Source organism: Brachionichthys hirsutus, chromosome 1 (assembly GCF_040956055.1).
Source record: "Brachionichthys hirsutus isolate HB-005 chromosome 1, CSIRO-AGI_Bhir_v1, whole genome shotgun sequence".
Taxonomy (NCBI): Eukaryota; Metazoa; Chordata; class Actinopteri; order Lophiiformes; family Brachionichthyidae; genus Brachionichthys; species Brachionichthys hirsutus.
In genome coordinates this window covers 9208232-9229745 of record NC_090897.1, presented here as the reverse complement: position 1 = coordinate 9229745, position 21514 = coordinate 9208232, and the positions used below count along the sequence as shown (strand labels likewise).

Here is a 21514-nt window from a genome sequence, read left to right as displayed (position 1 = left end):
AAACATCCTGAGTTTATGAAAGCTGAATGAAAGCTGCAAACCCTCAAACCTGTGCAGCGGTAATGTTTTGTCATTTGGGCTGAAAAAAAGACGGAATGGTGGAAATTAGTTTTCTATATTGTGACCGCCTTCACAGCCATTCATTATTAATACAAACACGCACTACAAAGTCTAGATGAGGGTTGTGGCACTTTGTGTTAAGATTTACACTATGGAATGTGTTCAAGGACCTTTGGAAAAGTGGGACTTTGGCTGATTTACTTAACAACAGAAATTACCAGGAGACTAAAAACCTATTTACATTTCAGCTTAGTATTGCCACTTGTTATACTTACAATTCACAGTTTTGGTTTGTTCTTTTAAGCAACATAATTTGAGCATTTTTGGACAGGACAGCTTAACTTGTGTGACAGGAAATATGAAAGACAGATTGAGGGACAAGCGGCAAAAGGACCCAAGCTCAATTTGAACCTGCTGCCACCGTACAAGTTGTGCACACCAACAAACTGCCCCAGATACTCCTCACAGTACAGCTTCTTAATATTACTATTAGTTTGGGTTCAACTTTATTTTCATTACACCCGTACAAGTACAAGGTAACGGAATGCAGTTTAGCATCTAACCAGAAGTGCAATCATTAGACAGAATTATACAGGATAAAATAATTTACAGTTGTTGTGTACACAGATTTGGTGCTATAAACATTCTATACAGCTAGACAGAATATTTATATGGAATAATATAGACACAATATACAGATTGTGTAGACAAATACCAAATTAAATTATAATATACAATTAATGTCAAACAGCATCTCACACGTTTAAATAACTACCACAATTGTAGAGCTGTTTATTGTGGCCATTGTAGCTACTCCACACTCAGAAATCATCTGAATACAAGCTGCCATGCACTGAATATTTGCAAAATCATGAAAAAAATGATGGGATTGTATGGAGCCAGCCAATAAATGAAAATATTACTTTGTTGCTTCATTAGATTCAAGATTCAAGATTCAAGATACTTTATTGTCATTATGCGAGCATTAGTGAAGGATGATGAATTGTATTTTCAAGAAAAAAGATGTAATTAATTCTCCTCAACTTGAAGTTCTCTTAATATTTTTTGTAATCCTGGCTCATTTTGGGGTTGCAAACGCGTTACGATTGAATTCTAGTGCATATACTGTCTTCATAAGACAAGATGGTAATTAAGAAATTATCATGGGAATTAAGTGATTACAATTACAACATTACAGAAAGCCGAAATGTCATTCAGACTGAGGCAAATGGAAATGTTACCTGCCATTTGTTTTATTTATCCAGAGCGGAGTTGCCAAGCAGACACACTTTCTCCAGAACACGTTTCACACATAAAGTCACACTCCTTTAAACACAGGGGAGGTAACCTTCACATAGCACATGATGTTCGACTGAACAGCTCCATTGGAGCAGTTTGTTTAGCTCCACAGCAGTTACCAGGGGACGGGATGACGATGGTTTCCATGTTCTTCCTTCTTTAACTTGATTTCTTGTGTCTCTCTTGGAATTGTGCTCTCAGCCATACACTGCTTCTCTAATCATAAAGCTGCCACCAGCGTTCAACATCCTTTCATTGCTTAACTGTTTGTTTGTATGGAGTGAACCAAAGTGCTCAGAAGCATTAATATTTATAGCATCTTTGAGGGATCAGAAAATGTGGGATATTGGTTTTGCCATGAACAAGAGATGGGGATCAGAAATTACACAAAATTCTTAAATGTAAAAGACGCAAAGCTCTGTGGTCGTCCTTCTGATCAATATATTTATTGGTGTCAGCATTTGTCTAAGCTCTAGTCCCATTGGTGTCAGTTCAGGCTGCTCTGTTTTGTAAAAGTTGTCACTTATTGCTGTTTTTTTTTCTCCCCATTATTTTCCACCATCTATATTATAATATGTTGTTCCTGCATTTTATATCCAGGTCAGCATTGGAAGATGTCTATCCAGACTTTCCATCGTTAAATGCCTTCAACTTTTTTTTACTGGCAATACTCTTTTTTGTGTGTGTCCGAGCACTAACAACCCAAGTATGTCTAGCAAAGGCTAATGAGGGTTTAATGTTGGCTATGGCTTCCAAATTAGAATTAGCGTATTGATGGTTCAAGTGTAAATTAAGTAAAACACCCCAGCATTGCTGATTGGCAAAAACAGAAATTACCTGGAGACTAAAAACCTATTGAATGATTAGAAATGACATCAATTATAAAGTAGTAATGTGGTGAAGTGGTAAGTGAAGAGCGGGAGATTTGACATGAAATCTATTTCAGCTGAAGCGGCAGATTTAATAGCAGTTAACAGCAGTGTAAAAACCATCCAGTCAAATAGATGTTCCTCAGTTGCGTTTTTAACTTGAACACAAATACACCTGCAGCGTTATAATCCACACATGCTTTAAGCACAGAATTAAAACAGTATTTTTAGTCTTCGTGTGTTTAGTTTTTATTTAAAAACACATTTGCAGCATTTTATTTGTGTTCACAGCAAGAATAAAGAGACAGGATATTAAACTGTGGTGATTATTTGTTCCGCCAAAGCCCCCATGAATATATCTATATTTTAATCAACAAAACCTGTTTCACAATGACCACAGAGACTATAATTAAACCTGCTATTTTACATGGCTTCTTTTCTCTTGCTGTAGGCCTACCTACAATACGCTGGATGTGAATCGGCATATAGAACTCTTTCTTTGTGTCAATTATTATTTTATGCTAATCTGCATAATTTGGTGAGTTCAAAGGTCTGGAAGTTGATAAAATTGTATGTGAAATCAGAAATAATAAAAAAAACTTGATGGGCAGCCCGATAAGGCAGTAGGTATAGCTCAAATCCAACTTGGGGCCTTTCTGTGCAGAGTTTGTATGTTCTCCCCGTGCCTGTGTGGGCTCTCTCCAGGTTCTCCGGCTTCTCCCCTCCTCCAAAGACATGCATAATCCAGGAGGTGAATGGATCACTCTGAATTGTGTGTATGAATATGTATGTGTGTATGAATGTGAGCATGAATGGTGTTTGTCTCTCTATGTGGCCCTGTGATGAACTGTCCAGGGTGTACCTGGCCTCCGCCCATCATCAACTGGCTCCAGGTTCAATTCAACAAAAGAGACGAGAAGCACTTACAATGAATGAATGCAGATGGATTCTAGTTTTTGTTTACCTGTGATCATTGTTTGAACAATTCATCTAATAGCAAGTGAACAGGCACCAACATGCTGTTCATACAATGAGGAAGGAGGGAGGATTCATGATTCTGTTCACCCTTTAAGAAATCTTACAGGACAGACAGTTCAAATGAGCAGCATCAGCCTTCAGGATCCGTCTGGCTTCAAGCCTCTGTTGTTCACTTTGTTGTCTGACCTGTCGGCCCATTTCGAGCGATGGTCTTGGGACTCTCATTACTTAGCTGATGCTCTCCAGAATAAAGCAACTGTGAAAGTAATTTGGTGCTGTACAGTAGGAAAAGGGTAAGCCTTTGTGCAGGTCCCATGTCGCTGAGTAATTGAGGTCTTATCCTTGTTGAGAGCAGATTGGATTGGATGAGCTGCCAGAATTTGGTCCACAGCTGTTAGTGTCCATGAGGAGAAATCAACACAACGTCTTTGACATGAGTTCAGCCGCACGTTCACTGAGATCTTTTCTGTGATATATACCTAAACTATGTTCTCTATGAAGAAAGTCTTCCTACACTGGTATATGGCACAAAATTGGGTTCAAGAGCTGAAATTGATTTCCAAAGATATTCCATGGAGCTGCTAAACTGGTGGTGTGTTTTTCATTTCCTGTGTTTTTATTAACCCCTCGGTATTTGTTCTGTACTCTCTGCTGGGTGCCCTTTGCATCACAGCCCTGCTCCAAAGTACCATTTTCTAAGAAGCAAAATCTGTTTCTTTCGGTGAAGGCTACATAAATCTGAATTCTTTATCAGTCGCAAGCACACCTCTTCTTTGACGCCCGACCGGATTCTGCTATTTTTTATCTAATCATTTGCTGAGCATATTCTGGTGTCAGGATCCGTATTGAGTCCCCTATCTGCCTTGTTTTTCCGCCGTTTTGCCATGACACCTGACTGATAGGTTTGGTGTTCAGTTTGTATGTAGAAGGGATGGATTTCAACAGTGACATGCAGCAATCAGCACAAGAAGGACTTTCAGTACAGTGCCCACAGTGGCAGTTTATCTCCTAAATGCTTTTGTTTTTGCCTGAGGATTTTATGCCTGCAGATCTCATGGCACTGCTGAGACTACTGCTTATTCACTGCAGAAGAAAAATACTGTCTTGAGGAAAAGTAAAGTATCCAACACGCCATTAATCCACAGGCTTTGGTCAAGAGACTCACAATTTGCATCAGTTAGTGGCTGCATTCCGCTAATGCCGGGTTTAAATTAGCCATATTCTCATCCTTTATGGTATATTCATTTCTGTTATGTGCACATTGCTCTGCCCATGCAGGGGTTGTTGTGTATTTTTAGTTTGTACTTCAAATGGTCTTGTTTACTTTTAGTACTAATATTATTTAATTTTGAGGACTCGTTTTGAGTTTCATACTTTTTGTCGTTCCGGGGAAAAGAGGGAACTTTTTTGAACAATAAATAAATTGAATGTTTAAACCTTCTTCTGTGTCCTTAGTAAATATGTTGTGTCCCAGGTTACGGGCCGTAGCAATTTCATTGTACATTTAATGTACCATTTGTTTAGAAATGGAAAAAACTGAGTCTGTTATGATTAAGATTATAGCACATAACTCCTCATTCTTGACCTGAAAAGGTTTTTGTCACTTGGAAATACATTTTTAGCATCAGGTTTATGATTTTAAAACAAGCGGAAACTCACTTTTGGAGTTCACGCTCGGGTGATTGCATCTTTCCCGATCCATCTATACATGTCACCTGATTACTTTCCTATTATTCTTTTTTTTTTTTTGTCAGAGAACAAAAAGGATATTCATGTTACAAAATAACAGCTGCATTTTTTGGGGTGGGAAAGCATGCATTTAACCTCACCAGTGGTCAGAGTGAGGCTGGTGAGTGGGTGTTATGTTGCTGCAGTCCACCACTCCCGTTTGCCTGTCTGTGAGATGTCTTGCTTGGCTGAGCTCCTCACTGTGATGGTGTTGACAAAATGACAGGAGGGGGGCCACACTCCAGTGAATGTCAACTCGGTGGCAAAGCACAACTTCCCCACGAGTGCTGAAGCTTCAAAATGCCAAAAACAGGAACGGGAGAAAGCTGTATTTCATGAGAGACAACTGCTACAGCTATTTCCATAAGCTATACAGGGCCAAGAGCGTGCAAAACAACAAATCCCACGCAGTTCCTGCACTGTACAAGGATAATGTGCACTGCGCTGTGAATGCGATTATATCTGAGTAGATGCAATTGACCTTTCCATAAAACATGTTTTAGTAGACCAATCGTGATACTACACGTTATGTCTGGTCGACACGTGCATTATACGTACATTTTTGTGGCTAAACACAAACACAAACAAACCACTGGATTTTTATATGTATGATACGCTTTGATTTGTGCATCATACAAATGCAAAACATCAGTGAAAATGTCACGGCTTGTGTAACAGCGACGACTGGAAGGTGCTGCGCGGTTTATTCTCTTCACTAAACAGAAAACAAACTGTGAGAAATGTTCGACCAAACTTTGAGGAATACCAGTTAAATCCATCTAGAAAGTGAAATGAAGAACTTAAATAAAAAAAACTGTCATCTATGAAGAAGAAAAGAGCAACTACTAATCATAGTGCACACTTGAGCTTGATTTATCTACAGTAGGTTCAGGAGCTCCCTATATGATTTATGAGTTATTATTAGCGTTGGGGCTAATTCACTGTGTCGGATTTGATGTGGCTGACCTAATATTTACGTTTCTGTCACACACACTAACGTTATCGTGATGGGTAGCTGTGTCACTGATCTATCATAGCGTTTATAGCTAATGGCTACTGATGGCCACAGCGAGCGTTGCCCTCCACAGATCTGAAAGCATCTGTGACTGAGTACAGTGTTTTTGTTGAACTTTTATTCTTGCCTCTGTCTCTGCATTCTTGGGCCCACCAGTTTGATCATTCTAGCCCGGGATAAATAAATGGAATAATATACACATAATGCCGCCAAAAACTTGTGTGTCCATATATTATGGTGGTTTTGATGTCAAGTTGAAGTGAGTGCAGCATTTCTGCTTATTTCCTCAGTTCCTTGACAAAAAAAGATGAACTAAGTAAAAAAAAAATGCCTTCATTGAATGAAATATTTGAATCCCTTCTGTTTGTTCCTCAGCGAAATATCCGTATCCTTGAAAAGCGTGACCAAAAAATCACCATGGAGATCTGTCAGCGTCGCTATTTTGAGTTTCCCTCCATGCTGGTCAATGTTTGTCTAAGTCCGCTCTGTCGGCATGAGGGTGGTGGGACGGGGCGTGTCACGAAAAGTTCAATTAGCTGTTTATGTCTGAGCACAGATTCAGATATTCCAAAGGTCCCATGGTTGTGTTGTTTTTTTATTTGTTTTGTTTACTGTCTTGATTTCTTGACTGGTGGGAATACAGATGCATTCTAATGTGTCTCTGAATTTATAATCTGTCTAATAGGGGCACACTTACATTCAATACCTTTTTAATTTATAAATAAATCAGGTCTTGAGACTGTGGAGGTTATTAGGGACATATAGGGAGTATTCCCGTCTAGAACTCCATTTATAACCTGGGGCTGCATTCACAAAGCAGAAACCTCAGATGATAAATAAATTAAACCAAACATCCTCCCTGGCATGTTTAGCAAATTCACACTGGATGACAGGTGTTTGGATTAACACTGATTTAATGCGCTTTATGCTTTCGCTGCAGGAAGAATGCAGGATTTTGGGATTACCTACTTCCAATAACCTATTAAAGACAAGCAAATGGAAAAGTTTGACTCCAAATCCAATAAAATGTGCCCATGTCCCAAACTGTTTCAACTCCACCAGGAACACTGCAATATTCTGTCTGCTTTTGGAGAGATGAAGATGTGCAATGAAACATTTGATACCAATGGATACATTTTTGTGAAACATCCACGACGGCATTTCTTTTTACCTTAATGGGGCACTTCTTTAGAAACAATACATTTGTAAGGTTGTTCATGAAGCAGTTGTGTTTATTCATCAGGTCGTCAGTTTCAATGGTAGCTTAAAGCTAAATAAAATCAATATGATCTCGGGCCAGTGATATAATCACTCTGTAATAAATGCTCTAATAGTTCAGCAATATATTTACACTCTTGGGATTTAAAGTGTGTACAGTATATGATTCCTACTCAGGACTATTAGATCAGGTTAAAATATGTCGTAATGAATTCAGTCTCCCTTTAAGGCGACACCTTAATGTTAACACTTCTTAACACAAAATAAAGTATTTATAATTTGTGCTTAAACAGCACAGACACTCTATTATATAAGCACATATAAATATTCTCCAGCTGTCAACTTTGAAACAAATGAAAAGCTGTTCTGATTACATTACCGGTACATAACATTTCCATGTTATATGAATCAATACAACTTGATGTAACCCTGTAATCTATTTTTCCTGAGACATTTTAAGTTCATCTCCTTGAAAAAACAGTCTGCATCATGTTGCATGATTTTCATTTTGCTTATGAGGTTCATTATGTGCTCTAATTAGACTTATCACAGAGTAATTTGTGATACAGTAAGGAGTAATTAATGCACTTTAAAATATATTTTGTTCAGCCCCCTGCAGACATTGTGAATAGTTTACGCTGTTGTGTTTAAATGGGTTCCTTCTGTTAATGGGCTTGTTTCTACACTCAGACCCTGTAAAAACGGTTGTTTTCATGTTTTTACAAGAAGCACATGACAAAAGGGATGCAGATTCATCTCAAATCTGCTGCAGTCAGTATTGATTGTTTATAATCTCTTCCTGGACTCTGAGAACGTGAGCTTTGCTTTGCTGTTATTTTTTGCTTTAATCTCTAATTGATTGTGACTAATTATTATACAATTAATTTTAAAAAGTATGAAAATCATTATACATACATTGCAGATGCAATTTAAATTGAAGCAGTTGTAAACACTAACAGTAACCTGAAGAAAGGTGAAATGAGCTTATTGTTGCTTGTTTGTTGCTGCAATACGTTTTCTTTATGAATAAAACAAAATAATATAATATTTTATATCACGAAAAACTTGTAATTGACAAAAAGCTAGACAGATTCAAAAATGTATTAACACTGGTCACATGTGGAATTTAAAAACTGTCAGTGTCAAATACAACCTTTTAATCTGTTCCTGATCAGCCTCGATCCAGACAGGAAGTCTGCAATGTCAACTGGTCTGGACTCTGATGGGAAGTCAGAGAGACCAGCAGGGCCGGTTCTTCAAATTCCCTTTATTGAATTCAGCCATACTTAAAAGACAGAAGAGGTGGTGCTCAGAAATTAATAAATACTTAAGTTCATCCATCTTTAGATCTGCATTTTGACACTAGCTTTTAAAAAGGTACATCATTTCTATTGCATACGGTAACAGAAAGGTGATTTAAAGAACAAAAAAAATATAACATATGGCAATAAAAGTGAAAGTTAAGATGTTAATAAATATGTCAAAATGTAATTACATTAAATGCAGCATTAAAAAGTTTCTACTATATGGCAAAACTGAGCAAGTGAAGCTTGTCCCTACTGCACTGCAATCTGCACCCCTGGAGCTTGTAAGAGTTAACGGTTTCCCTCTCAGGCTCAAATATTTAACGGAATCGCTCTCGCAGATTTGGCTGTCCCGTATGTTTTGCTGCTCATCCCTTGAGCCTCTCAAAGGTTACATAATGCATTATACGACTCACATTAATGCAACACCTCCCAATCTGAGCTGACAACACGTTCCTCTGAATATAGTGCTTGGCTGCATAGTGAGAAAAATCCCATTACATAAATGGATAGGACTAATAATAAAATACTACTTCCTATCTAACCGGATTAACAATGATCTCGTACTCTTGGGAATTTGTTGAGCTGCTTTTCCACATAAACAAATCTCTGTAAACAAAACTTTAAGGCAAGTTAATTTTGTTTATGTGGCTATGTGGCCATAGGCTGGGACTAAGGATAATAAATCCATGCTTGGACAAAGGAGGAAGAAAGAAAAACAAGACTCTATAATCTGTTTATGTGCTCACTGCTGCACCTCAATGTATCACTGAACTAAAGCCAAGTGCACACAGGTTGGGCCAACTAGGGAATGTCAAGCATGGAAAAATAGTTGGTCGATCACAGAAAATGAGATGAGAGAAAGGCACGGGACTCATGATGGACCATGAGCAGTGAAACGCATGGTGCAGAGGATTCTGCTGATTGATTAAGCATAAATGTCAAATTTAGAAAGAACCATTTGTCAGGAAGCTTTGAAAATTATAAATGGGTTTATGGTTGTGTCCTAATGCCAGATGCACCTACTAAAGCCCAACTCAGATGGTGTTTTCATAGTTTATCGTCATTCATGCAGCAAAAGGAATGCTGGAGCAATAGGGTGTCTTTTCATTCCACGCCTGTAAGGGCTGGAAGTGGCCGTGACGTCGGTTAGTGACAGTTCACCGCTCGGGCAGCTAGCAGCTCACTCAAAGAATAAGAACAGCAACGAAAAACACATTTGTTAGTTTGTGAGATTCCCTGATTAGAGGACAAGAACAGCTGTTACATAACTGGGTAATTAATTATTTCAATGCAGTTCACCAGCCGTTGGAAAAGGTTTTAGACCTACACAATGTTGTAGGGAATTTCCATACTATATGGAAATCCACAGCATGATTACACGCCGACACTGCACTAGGAAGACACAACATTTATTTTGGTATTGCTATCACAGATTTTCATGAACGTCTCATTAGTGACGTGACACGATACTGATACCCAGGGGTTTAAGATTGGATGGGGCGAAGCCCCACCTTCAGCGGACGGACTGAAATGATGACGAAGCAGGAAGTGTCTTCATTCAAGCATGGGGCAGACACAAGAACCATGCTTGAATCTCAGCGCTGATATCCGAACTAACTGTAACTGAATTGCTGTTTATATAAATCTCCTAAACTTACCCACATTCTCCTCATTGACTACGCACCCATGAAGGAGAACAAAGAACCGAAAGAGGGTTTAGAAAAACCCTAACAATGTTCTGGTCAGGATTTGGAACCTCATCTGTGATTTCCTCTGGTTGCTCATCACTGGAGTGTCTCCCTCGGAGGAGTAGTCGCATCAAGACATTTGCTACCAGGCATTAACATGCAGGTCCGGGTCACAGAGGACAAAGACAACATCAGCGCGTGGAGTCAGACAGCTTCTGCCGGGAACAGAGAGGTTGAGCATTTGAGCCAGGATGAGCGCAAAGCTAGTAACATAAATATTGATGCATTTCAAAATGTTAATACTGTCAATGTTTCACAAGGCATCAGCACATTTTCCTTCTGAATTTGTGGCGAGGAAACCTAACATTTTAGAGTCAAATTTTAAAATACAACATATAAATGTGCATTGCGTGAACATGCAGTGTTGATTTGGTGTCCTGGCTTATCTGTAGATTAATCAGGTTCACATGGCAAGTTTAAAGCCTGGATCAGTGAATATGATTCAAAACATTGTCGAACAGTGATTCACAGATTCTGAGTGACAAGAAGCTAGGCAGTGCACTGTCTGTAACACTGCTTTCTGCAGTAATACCTGTCAGATGGCTACTTTCACGAAGATGTCCTCTATGACTTTTGGTCCATATGGAGTATTAATAAATCGAAAACGTGGAGGCCATTAAATTTGATTGATAAGAAAAAAATACACTGACAAGGGAAAACTGTTGACGTGACTGCCACAACATATTCTGATATGATAATTTTGATTCTTGTGCATATAGATGTGAATATGGATCATTCATAGATGTACATTACTCTAACACATTACTGTAAGGCTTCTGGAGGTATCATCGGTCTTATTTGACCATTAACTGTACTGAGACTCCATCTTTCATTCATCCTTTGCTCAAGCATTCAAACCACATATCACATTTCATTGCCTCTAACCCCCCAGTGTCGTAGCTCACATGATACTTACATCAGATCCTCTGTATTAATTAATGATAGGGGGCTCACCTCCAGCCTTATAATGTGTTTTGACAGCACTGAGAACTTATTTTTGACAGGGAAAGGTAGTTGTGTTTGCACTGCAGAATTATAACTAAGGCGCTTACTGCAGAGATACATATTTGGCATTCTAGTCAGAGGCCTCCATCGGGCCAACAGTTAGAGCAGATAGATACCTTGAACAAGGAGTTACAGTAATTGTGAAAGAGGAGTGACCTTCGCAGTCCTCGTGTTTGAATTTACTATCTATCTATCTATCTATCCATCCATCCGTCCATCTATCTATCTATCGTGGCAGGATGAGGAACGACTCGGAGACCAAGGTGGATTACTGTTCTTTACTCCTCAGACGCCAACAACAGAATGAATGCAATAAGAGCGCCAAAACATTATGGGCGCAAAACCACACCCACTACCCAGAAACCTCTTGGGTGAGAGACCTATTCTAAGTGGTCACCACACAATCACATATATTTTTTGTAGTCACTACTATGGTTTCTAGTTTTCACATTATCCGGATTCTGTAGTTGGAACTCCTATTTTTAATATTCTTGCATCTTTCCAAATAATAAAATCCATCAGAAACCGTTTGTTCATTAATAAGGTCAACCTATTTATAGTTCCGGTAATTATTACCTGAACCAGTCACACAAGGAGAGCGATACAGTTTGACAGATTACAGAAGAGGAGAGTTGAGCCCCCGAAGTATGAAAAACTACTTAAATAAGAGGGGAATAAATGAAAGAACAAGGTAGGTTTTAGTCTATCAAATATTTATCTGCTACAAAAGCAAAGGAATGACTTACGAAGCTGAAATAAAGAGCACAGCGCATTAGTGACATTTGGAGACTTATGGAAAGCTTTAGTATGGCTGTAGCAAAGCAGTTTAGAGAGATCACCCAACATAGGATATTGGAGCTGCCAACAGGGGCAATACAGTAAAGAATGAATAATTCTATAACAAACTAATATCAAATGTATCTAGTCCATATTTAGGGGTTTAAATCAATTCTGATGAGTGTGGTGTATGGATTGAGTATTTGGCTTCACTGTTTCTAAATGCAAAAGGAGATTTCCCCCGTGCAGAAGTCTGATGTCTCTGATGCTGTGACATCATCCTCCCTTCCTGGCACAAAGCCACTAATTGGGGTCTCCCATTACTGAGATGAGATTTCCTGCAGCTCAGCTGTACTCATAAATTTCAGATGTGCAGCCAGATGTGTTCGATTCAAACCTTAGACGCGTACAGTCCTTTTTATATGTTACGTTTAATAAAGGAGAGGACTCTCTGGATGTTAAACGTAATCTAAAATACAGTATATATACATAGTGATGGTAAAAATAACATCATAAATCATGCTTCATCTTCAAAATGGAACTTTGTTTCATTCAAATTGCATCTTGTGCTCAATTCTTATTGCCAGAGAGAAAAAATAAACTGAAATACAACAGCAGGTTGATTGATATGCATGTGAGTATTCATGAGGGTAACTCATTAACATGTGGGGTTGCAGCAGTAAATTGAGCAAGGTGTCTAAACATATCTAAAACATACGTATAAAGGTTATTCTAACTAAAAAGATCTAGTGATACTAATTTATTCTATTATATTCTATCATATCCTTCAAGCAGTCTGACTCAAAATCTTTATGAATCTTTTCTAAATAGATGAAATAATTTCAATATGTAGGCTGTGGTTGTTTATGCTTCATAGTTCATTGTTAAATTCACAAACAAGTAACCATTGGAGCATTTCGGTATCCTTCCTCGAAACAGGGCAGCGGGTGGTTTGATTTATATTATAATAAACAAATATATTCAAGATGACCGGATAGTCTGACTGAGGCAATCCTCCATGAATTGCTTTGTGTATAATCTAACGCTGCGATGATTGTTCCCCCCACACACACTGCACACATGATGGGTTGTGTGCTGGGAGGAGCGAGGAAGGTGGTGAAAAATCTGGTTATTTTTGACATAATCTCTCTCCACCTAATGAAACAACAATAACAATGAAATAAGAAAAAGAACAAATATTTACCTGTGAACAAAAATAGATTTTATCATTACTGTTATGGAAGATTTCTGAGCTGAGCTGATGAGATGGCCAACCAGCTGTATGTAAGAGTTAATGCCAACATTCTCTTAGATTAGAATGTGCTATACTGCACTGTAGAATACTCTATAGTATATAACCGAATTAGAATCAGTCTTATGAAAGGTTGTGGCAGTAATATGTCATAATGTATGTTGGTGAATTGAAATGCTGAGGTAAGGCTGTCCTCTTGAGGAATCTGAGCAGATCTCCTCCATTATTAACATATGACAGTGCTCGTGTTCGTTGGGGGCCGACTGATCCAAGGCCTGCTATTGAATTATTGTTATTAATCTTCGCTGGGGCATGAAAAAGTATTGAATGCTATGCAGGTGTATTGAAGTACATTGAACACACTACTGCGCTTTGTATAGGAGCTACAAAAAGAAAAAAAATGGACAACATAACAAGCTAGGAATGAAAAGCGAAATATTTGGTTGTCTACAACATAATTTCTTACACCTAAATGGTGAGTGACAGCATTTATGAATACAGTGAAACATGCAATGAAATGATGGTGCCTGTATTGTTGAGACATTTCCCTTAAACAAGAACCAAAATGAAGAAACATATGTGCTCCTTCCAGGGATGCGGAAGGATTTCTTTTGGCCAGCTTTTGGCCCACCAGGGTCCAGACTCATTTGAAGGTATCAGGGACTGCACGACAGGGCTTGGCACTGCTAGCAGATGATGGAATAATCGAGAAACAGAGCAGCCAATACTCTGGTCTGATGAGCATTTACCTACGGGGGGTATGCTCATCCCTTACGTTTTATCTCAGCAAGCACATATGGTGCCCTCTTGCAGGCACCTGCAACGGGAGCGTCTGTTTTTCAGTGGATGCCTGCAGTTTATTTATACAGTTCCGTGCACTTGTTAGATGGCTTTGGGACATTAGATAAGGCAGACCTCTTATTAGAACATGGGAGTTCTTGGTTTCTCCTCTGGTTCAGGTGCATGATGCTGTGATATTTTCACATTAGAAAAATATCTCAGATCAATGGATGCCATCTGCTCTTTAGACAGCAATGCCATTTTAGTCTATGTGAGCTACTTCACTTCATTCATTTAAATAAGCTTTGACCTGGACATCTAATGTGACAGCCAGTCTTCAGGGGGCCGAATGCAGTGACTCTTATGGGAGTAAGGGTTCTACATTTATGTGATATTAGACAATTATCCTTAAGAATAAAGTAATGGAAGGCCGCTGAGACAGCCACGGACAGTGAATGGTGGCCCCTCCAGGAGCTCTGACCTGTCTGCATCATCACCCTCAACTCTTCACAAACATTCATATCTACTTTAAATTAGCTTATCAGCTCGACCTCGTGATCCAACCCTGATAATTTAAATGTGTCCCCATCCATTTAATTTGCATAATGAGATTTACAATGTCAAAGGCCTGTCAAAGACAAGTGTTCCAAATCCATTCGTTGGAGCACGTCAGCGATAAAGGGTAAACGTATCAGATTTCTGGAAAGAGATCAGCATTCCATAATTTGAAGGTTCTTTAAAAATGACACATAATAATGCACTTAATATAGGTCTGTGTGCCTTCGCATTAGATTTATATTTGAATTTATAGATAGATCAACACTTTTATGAAGTACCTGTGTGTACACATTCAAGATACATCGGTTTGATGACTCATGACATAAACATATTAATCTCAAACTGTGTTTTACTGTTTACTACTATGATCAGCTGCCAATGTACATTTTAGCACATGGAAAACTTTAACCCTAACCACTGACTTGTCTCTTTAGAATCCTGTGTGACCCTATTCTTGAGAATGAAAAGTAGATCTCACAGTATCTTTTGGACTAAAAAAAACTTTACCTCTCTCACAAAGACAAAATGCTTACAGATCTAGAGACATACTGTACTTCCACTATTATTTTTTTTTACCTACTATGGTGATGCCATTACTCGCCCTGCCACAACGATGACACCTCTCACACACTAAATAATATTTGACATCAAAATATACTCCTTATACAAAGCCAGAGCAATAGGGTATGGAAAAATAAAAAATAAAATCCTGGATTCATACCATCTGGGATCAAAATTGAATTGCCTGTTCTTCTCCTCAGGAGCAACATTTTCTGAATTTAAATTTGTTCAAAACCTTTTTGAGCTATTCTGCTTTCCAAAAAACTTGCATTCTGTGCTCAAATTGTATGTTACCATACATTTAACATACATACCATACATTTGACGTTGGCTGGTTGCCCTATGGTGGAGCAGGACGGCGAAGTAAGATTAAATCTTTTATTCGAATTGTTTTCATTTAATGGTATGTTGAGTAATTTCATTGAAAAGTAACAGTTTGTTATCACAGGCTTAGAAAACAAATATATTTATTGTGCAAAAAGGAAAAGTATGGTTACCTGAAATAGTATGAACACAAAATCATTTGTTAAAACACAAGGCTGCACCAACTGCAAAGATGAATATTCCACTTCATACAGGGATTGCCAGGAGAACATTTGAGACAGAGTCAACATGTAGACACATCTCTATCCAACCCTCTTTCTCTTTGTGTAAGATTTTTAGCTGTTTTGTCATGTCTGCATTATACCCATGGAGTGCTTTCAGAATATTCCCCATTTTTTTAATGATGAACGATGACACCCTGTGAATGAAGCATAGCTGATTTGTGCTGTCAGCTTAGCAAGTGGCACTCAGACACTGACAAGCTGTCACCGAACACCAAACCCTCAGGCTGGTAGATTCTCGAGATGTCTCGCTGTCATGTTGCACCCTGCTATCGCTGACCTCCCCCTGTAGCAACATCACAACATCAGCATTAGCTTCTTGGTTCTTGGTGGGAGTTTTCTAAAGCATTTCAACCCCCACAGTGATGATGGGAGGGGGGGGCGGCAATCGGACGGATAATAAGTCTTTATTGAGTATGAACTATCTCTCTTTTTGCTTTTGTTTATAATATATATATGGTACTGCTTCTTGGCCTTTTGAATAAGATCAAGTGTAATATCTGCTCTTAGTTTAATATCTGATATGTCCTCAGCATCAGAGGACAACATATTAAGCAGAAGGCTTGCTCCGCTTGCTCCGTGTGTTTTTGCTGCCACTACCCCAGCTGGAAGCTGTTATAATATCATTAGCAGCTTCAAACTATTGCAATACCATGAAACGACACAGAAAATCCAACTCAAAAATCAGCATTTACTCCGCTCAAAAGACAAAATTTTATTTTCGTGCATTCTAAACATTTAAAAAGAAACATACTTTTTGTCAGATGTAATCATGTTAATTCCTTGCAGAGAATTGATCCCAATTGCTCAAAAACATTTGACATACTACAGTCTTTAGTGAAATGGGCACAAGACACAGCATCAATCACATGTTGTGGCATTTGATTATGTGTTTAGGATTAGCCCGAGTGTCATTACTTAGCTGTCCGCTCATCCCTGTCCTCCAATCATGCTGATGCTTTAGTATTTATCCCCTCCCCACTTGTATCCTCAGTGGATTGCTTTGGCCTACCGTAATTAGAAAGCTGAGTTAATTATCCCCTAGTCCGTTCTTTGCACATCATCTCGACCTCCCCAGGGAAACGGTTTTTAGAAAATGTATAGGGCTAAATAGCATAGACAGACATAAGACCACTCCGACCAGAATTGCCCTCTATCATCTTGATTGATATTGATTGGGGATGCGAAAATACAGGGCATCTATCCTAATTTTCATCTGTCAGCATTTGCATGGATTTAATAAAAGTCATTGGAAAGGCTTGCAAGGATTTGCAGTATTTCACATTCTCAATAAAACCTAGTCTTCTGTTTGTTTGGTTTAATAAAGTCAACTCAAACAATGTCACAGAAGGAAAGGAAACCGACACAACCAAGTATTGTGGGTGGATGTCTTCAGTATATTGTACCATATCGTGGCACATTGTGTACAAATGGACCTATGTAGGGCTATATTAGCTTTAATGCTAGTGTTGAAACTCCTACATGTTATTTTTTTGAGGGGTTTAAACAAAATAAGAGTGGTAAGAATGTATATATATATATATTTTGCCTCACCTCACGGTTGGGAAACATTTGGCACACAATCCTCACCTGGCTCTGCTCAGGAAAGATTTAATGATTCAAAGTTTACCACAAAAATCAATACACAAGAAGCTGATCTGTGGACAGTCCAAGTGTTACTGATATAATTGCTGCTTTTCTGGGAAAGTCAAAGCTGACTGTGGTGAAGAGCTGAGAAAAGAAAACACAACATTTTATACACTGAAATACCATTTTTATTATTGCTATACAAGTCACGCTGGGGCTACAAGCAATATTACATGTAAAACACTAATCTTCATGTTTAAGATTTATAATATGCTGCTTGTCTTTTTACTGTCTGGGGCAGATTTTTCCTACTTTGTGGCCTTTGTTAATTTGTGATCGATAATATTAGAATATAGTGCCTTTAGTGACATTAAGAGTAGAGCATCATCAGATTAATTTAAAAACATTTGACTTTTGGATTATTCATATTGAATTTTCAAAAATCACTGAATATTTAAATTCATGCAAGAGCTATTATCAAAGACACATGACAAATCTCAGAAAGGTATGTCTGCTTAGGGAAATGATCTACAATCTGCTTGTATTTGGCTACAGTCCTTAGAATAAATGTTTTCTGAAAGACATTTCAGAAAAATTGTAACAATTTTTTTTATTTAATAGATCTCCAAGATATGCTCCGCATACAACTGAACACAACTGAATTCAGTTTTCATTATCAGTGCAGCACCTTTGGAATTGTGTCATTGCTGGAGCTATTACTATGCCAGAATCAGTTATCTCTCATCAAACAACTCTTGCATCCTCAGTTAAAAAATATTTATTTTAAATATCCTGCTATTATTTATGTGCAGAACAAGGCTTTGGACAAATCAAACAACAAACAGGATGTAATGCTGAAATCCAAAGTGCTACCGTTATAGCACAAGGGAGCAAACAGTTCTCTCCCTTGTTTGATGGATTTGATTCTCTATGTTTTTTGACCTGTTGCTTCCTGAACTCTGTCCCTGATGGCAGCTGTGTAAAAGGGTTCACCAAGGGGACTGAAAGTATCTTTAACTAGAAAAGCAAAAGAGTGCAGACTTCCACCAAGCAGCTCATTCCCCTCATAATTGGATTTACACCATCCACATGGTGATCTGGATTATCATCAAAAGATTTTAAACAGTTATTGGAACCTTTATACACCAACCATGAAACATAAAAGTGAATCGGAGTTGATGTGTATTAAAACTGATTTTTGAATCTGTAAATGAGATTTTCAATGTAAAATATTAATATTTTATCCTGACCTCATTCTGGTCAGATCCAGAAGACATTTTGCATGATAGTGCACATCAGACCCCTTTATGATTGTGATTTTTTGTGAGTGAATTAAATGCATATTTTACAAGACATGATTTACAGATGGGTATCCAGATTGAAAATTTAATTTCAAACAAAAACTTTCTTTATTTCTTATGGAGAGACATGGAAGTACATTTTAGGATGTTTTCCTAAATATAACCAGTTACCTAAACCCAACAAATCTGGGATGGTGAATTACGCATGTTGACCTGACCTTTTGTCTACCTCATTGTGCTTTGAAGAGCCACAATAGATAAAGATTAGTGGTATATTATGAATTACCTCAGGATCACAGTAATTGGTTTGGATTATTCTGTTAATTTTGTTTGTTGGTGGTTTGTAAAAAACAGGTTTGGCATTAAGTTTGGGAATTCTACGACGTGAACACTTCTGTAACACTTCACTTCAAAAATCTATGTGTAACCTAGTTTTCTGCACATTTTTAGAAGGTTGCTTCAAATTGAGGTGAGGACTAATAAAAGTAAAAAACAGTTACGCTTGAACTCTTAAAAAGTAGCATTTGAGAGACAAGATCTATCAGCCTTGGACCCCTAACAACAAAATTAGACGCAGGAATAAAGGGAAGAATCTTGGAAAATGTTATCTGACCATGTAGCATAAAATTTGAAATGCGTGAGATGTGAAAATGAATTGTTCAGTTGCAAGTATATTTAATAGCCTTTTAGATTTGAAATCAATGCCTCCGTGTTCTCTTTTCTGTGAAGGGGTTTATAGCGTTGACATGAGGTTTTCATGCTGTACACTCTGGAAACCTCTGATCAAATGTGCCACTCAAAATTGGTATTGCCCATTTGATGGCATGTTGCTGGGATCTCACAGACACCAATGCAATGACATGATTTGGCCTACTTAAGAACCCTGGAGTGACAATCTCTTAATGGAGGAGTTCTGTTCAAGGAGCTAGACAGATGCAGCAGAGGAGGTGCTTGATAGAGTAGCTGCTCAGGGAAACTGATGAGAAAGACGAGATGCCTTGAATGTGACCAAAATACCTGCTTAGTCTCCTGGTCATAGGTAGATTGGTTTGAAAATCCTTGTAAACTGACTGAGTGAGCCTCACATCTGTAACTCAAGCACATCACTGGTATCAGCCATTCCAATGTGATAGTCTATGAATACCAAGTCCGATCCACAATACTTGCCGAAGAACAGCATTACTAAGGTGAAATGCTTACGTCCCGACCAATCAATCCCTCGCTTCAATCTGCTGCAGGCAAGCCAGAGCATTTTCCACAGGGGGACTATAATAAAACAGCACTGCTATTTCCCCTGTAATGATGAACAGTTGTAATTAATGTTTCTTTGACAGAAAAGTCTGTTTTTATCACTTTGTTTTATGTGATGCTCTTTGCAACTTTGGTTATTTTTTGGTAATTGTGATGGCATTTTACACCAGATCCGAAACTATAATGTTAAATAATATTTTTTAAATGCTAAGAATTTTTCTTTATGAGGCAAGTCTTACTAGTAACTATCAAATTCAAATGGATTTAGTGGTTGTTAATTACTGTTCCAATAAATGCAGGCCATGCAGTTAATGTTGAAAAAAAGACTTCATTCTGGATAAATTTGAATTTGTTATTGTATCAGAAAGTAGCATGTTTTAAAATCACCTCAAAACACCATTTCAATAAGACAATCATCTGTCCAAGCATCACTTAAATCATAATGCAATAAACTCACATTTATGGCTTTTTTCAGAATTTGAAAGAGAAAATTCACTATCTCTTCTATAATAACACATTAAGACATTTTGGGAAATCTCATCATGTTTTATCTACTCTAGAATATATAGATAAGGCTATCTATCTTAGAGCTTTCATTCCTGGTCTAACTGACAGTTTGGGATTCAGCTGCATGAACGTTACATAAAATTCCAGGGCGGCATGACAGCAGTTTTATGACCGCATGGGCATGAGTAATGTGCATTTCGCGATTTAGCCACAAAGGACTAGTCCAGATGTCAGCCAACCCTTTTTAAGCTGTTGATGTAAATACCTTTGAGACATCCATGTTTATACATTTTGAGTGCATATACAGTATGTGCACAATACCATAATAGTGTCTGACTTTCTCAAAGTGGTTTACTGAAGTTAACTGCATACTCAGGCTGATTAGTATGCCAGGCCATTGATGGCTCTAAATGTTATTGGAATGTTATACAGATAAAGCAAACAGTGATGTGTTAATGAAAACATTCTTAACATTCACCTTCATTTAAAGGGTCACAAATCTGAAGCTCTGGTCTTCTGAGATAATTTAGTTTTGAACTCTGATTAGATTTCTTTATTGATCTAGCTGGAGCCGTAAAGGTCACTTGTCACTTGACTCACAGAGACCGACCTTCAGAGGAACTCCGCCACAGACAGCTGTCTCATTTCATTTGACTGGGTCATTTTTAGCCATTGATGTCTCTGGATATTCAATACATGATTTTATTTGTTTTAATATAAAATAAAGTGTCTTTAAGAAATATAGAACATTCATTAAATGTCACTCTCTAGAAGATTGTACACATAAAAATGTGCTGACCTTTAAATAGGACTGATATTTAATGTGATTAATGTTGCTGCAAATAAACATTTGCAAAGATTGAAAAAGGCCCATGATGATCTCAATATGATTATCTTAAGTTGAGCATGAAATGTCAAATTCTTCACAGAAAGGTAGGTATTACAAAAGGTCCAGTCATTTTTGGTTTAAATCATTCTCATGTGAGCAGCCTTTCTAATAGAGTTTTGCAATGGTGCTCATGGTAACATGAGCGATATACTGCACTGAATCGCATTAGAAGCTCCCAGTAGTGTCTATTATACAGTTATATCTTGCTTATCATTAGCC

General features: G+C 37.9%; 1 non-coding gene across 1 annotated transcript; it reads left to right on the top strand.

Moving 5' to 3' along the window:
- Positions 1 to 16221: 16221 nt before the first annotated feature.
- Positions 16222 to 16404, top strand: LOC137898565 (U2 spliceosomal RNA). The gene has a single exon (XR_011105606.1). It is a non-coding gene; the product is annotated as a U2 spliceosomal RNA (small nuclear RNA).
- Positions 16405 to 21514: the final 5110 nt, after the last annotated feature.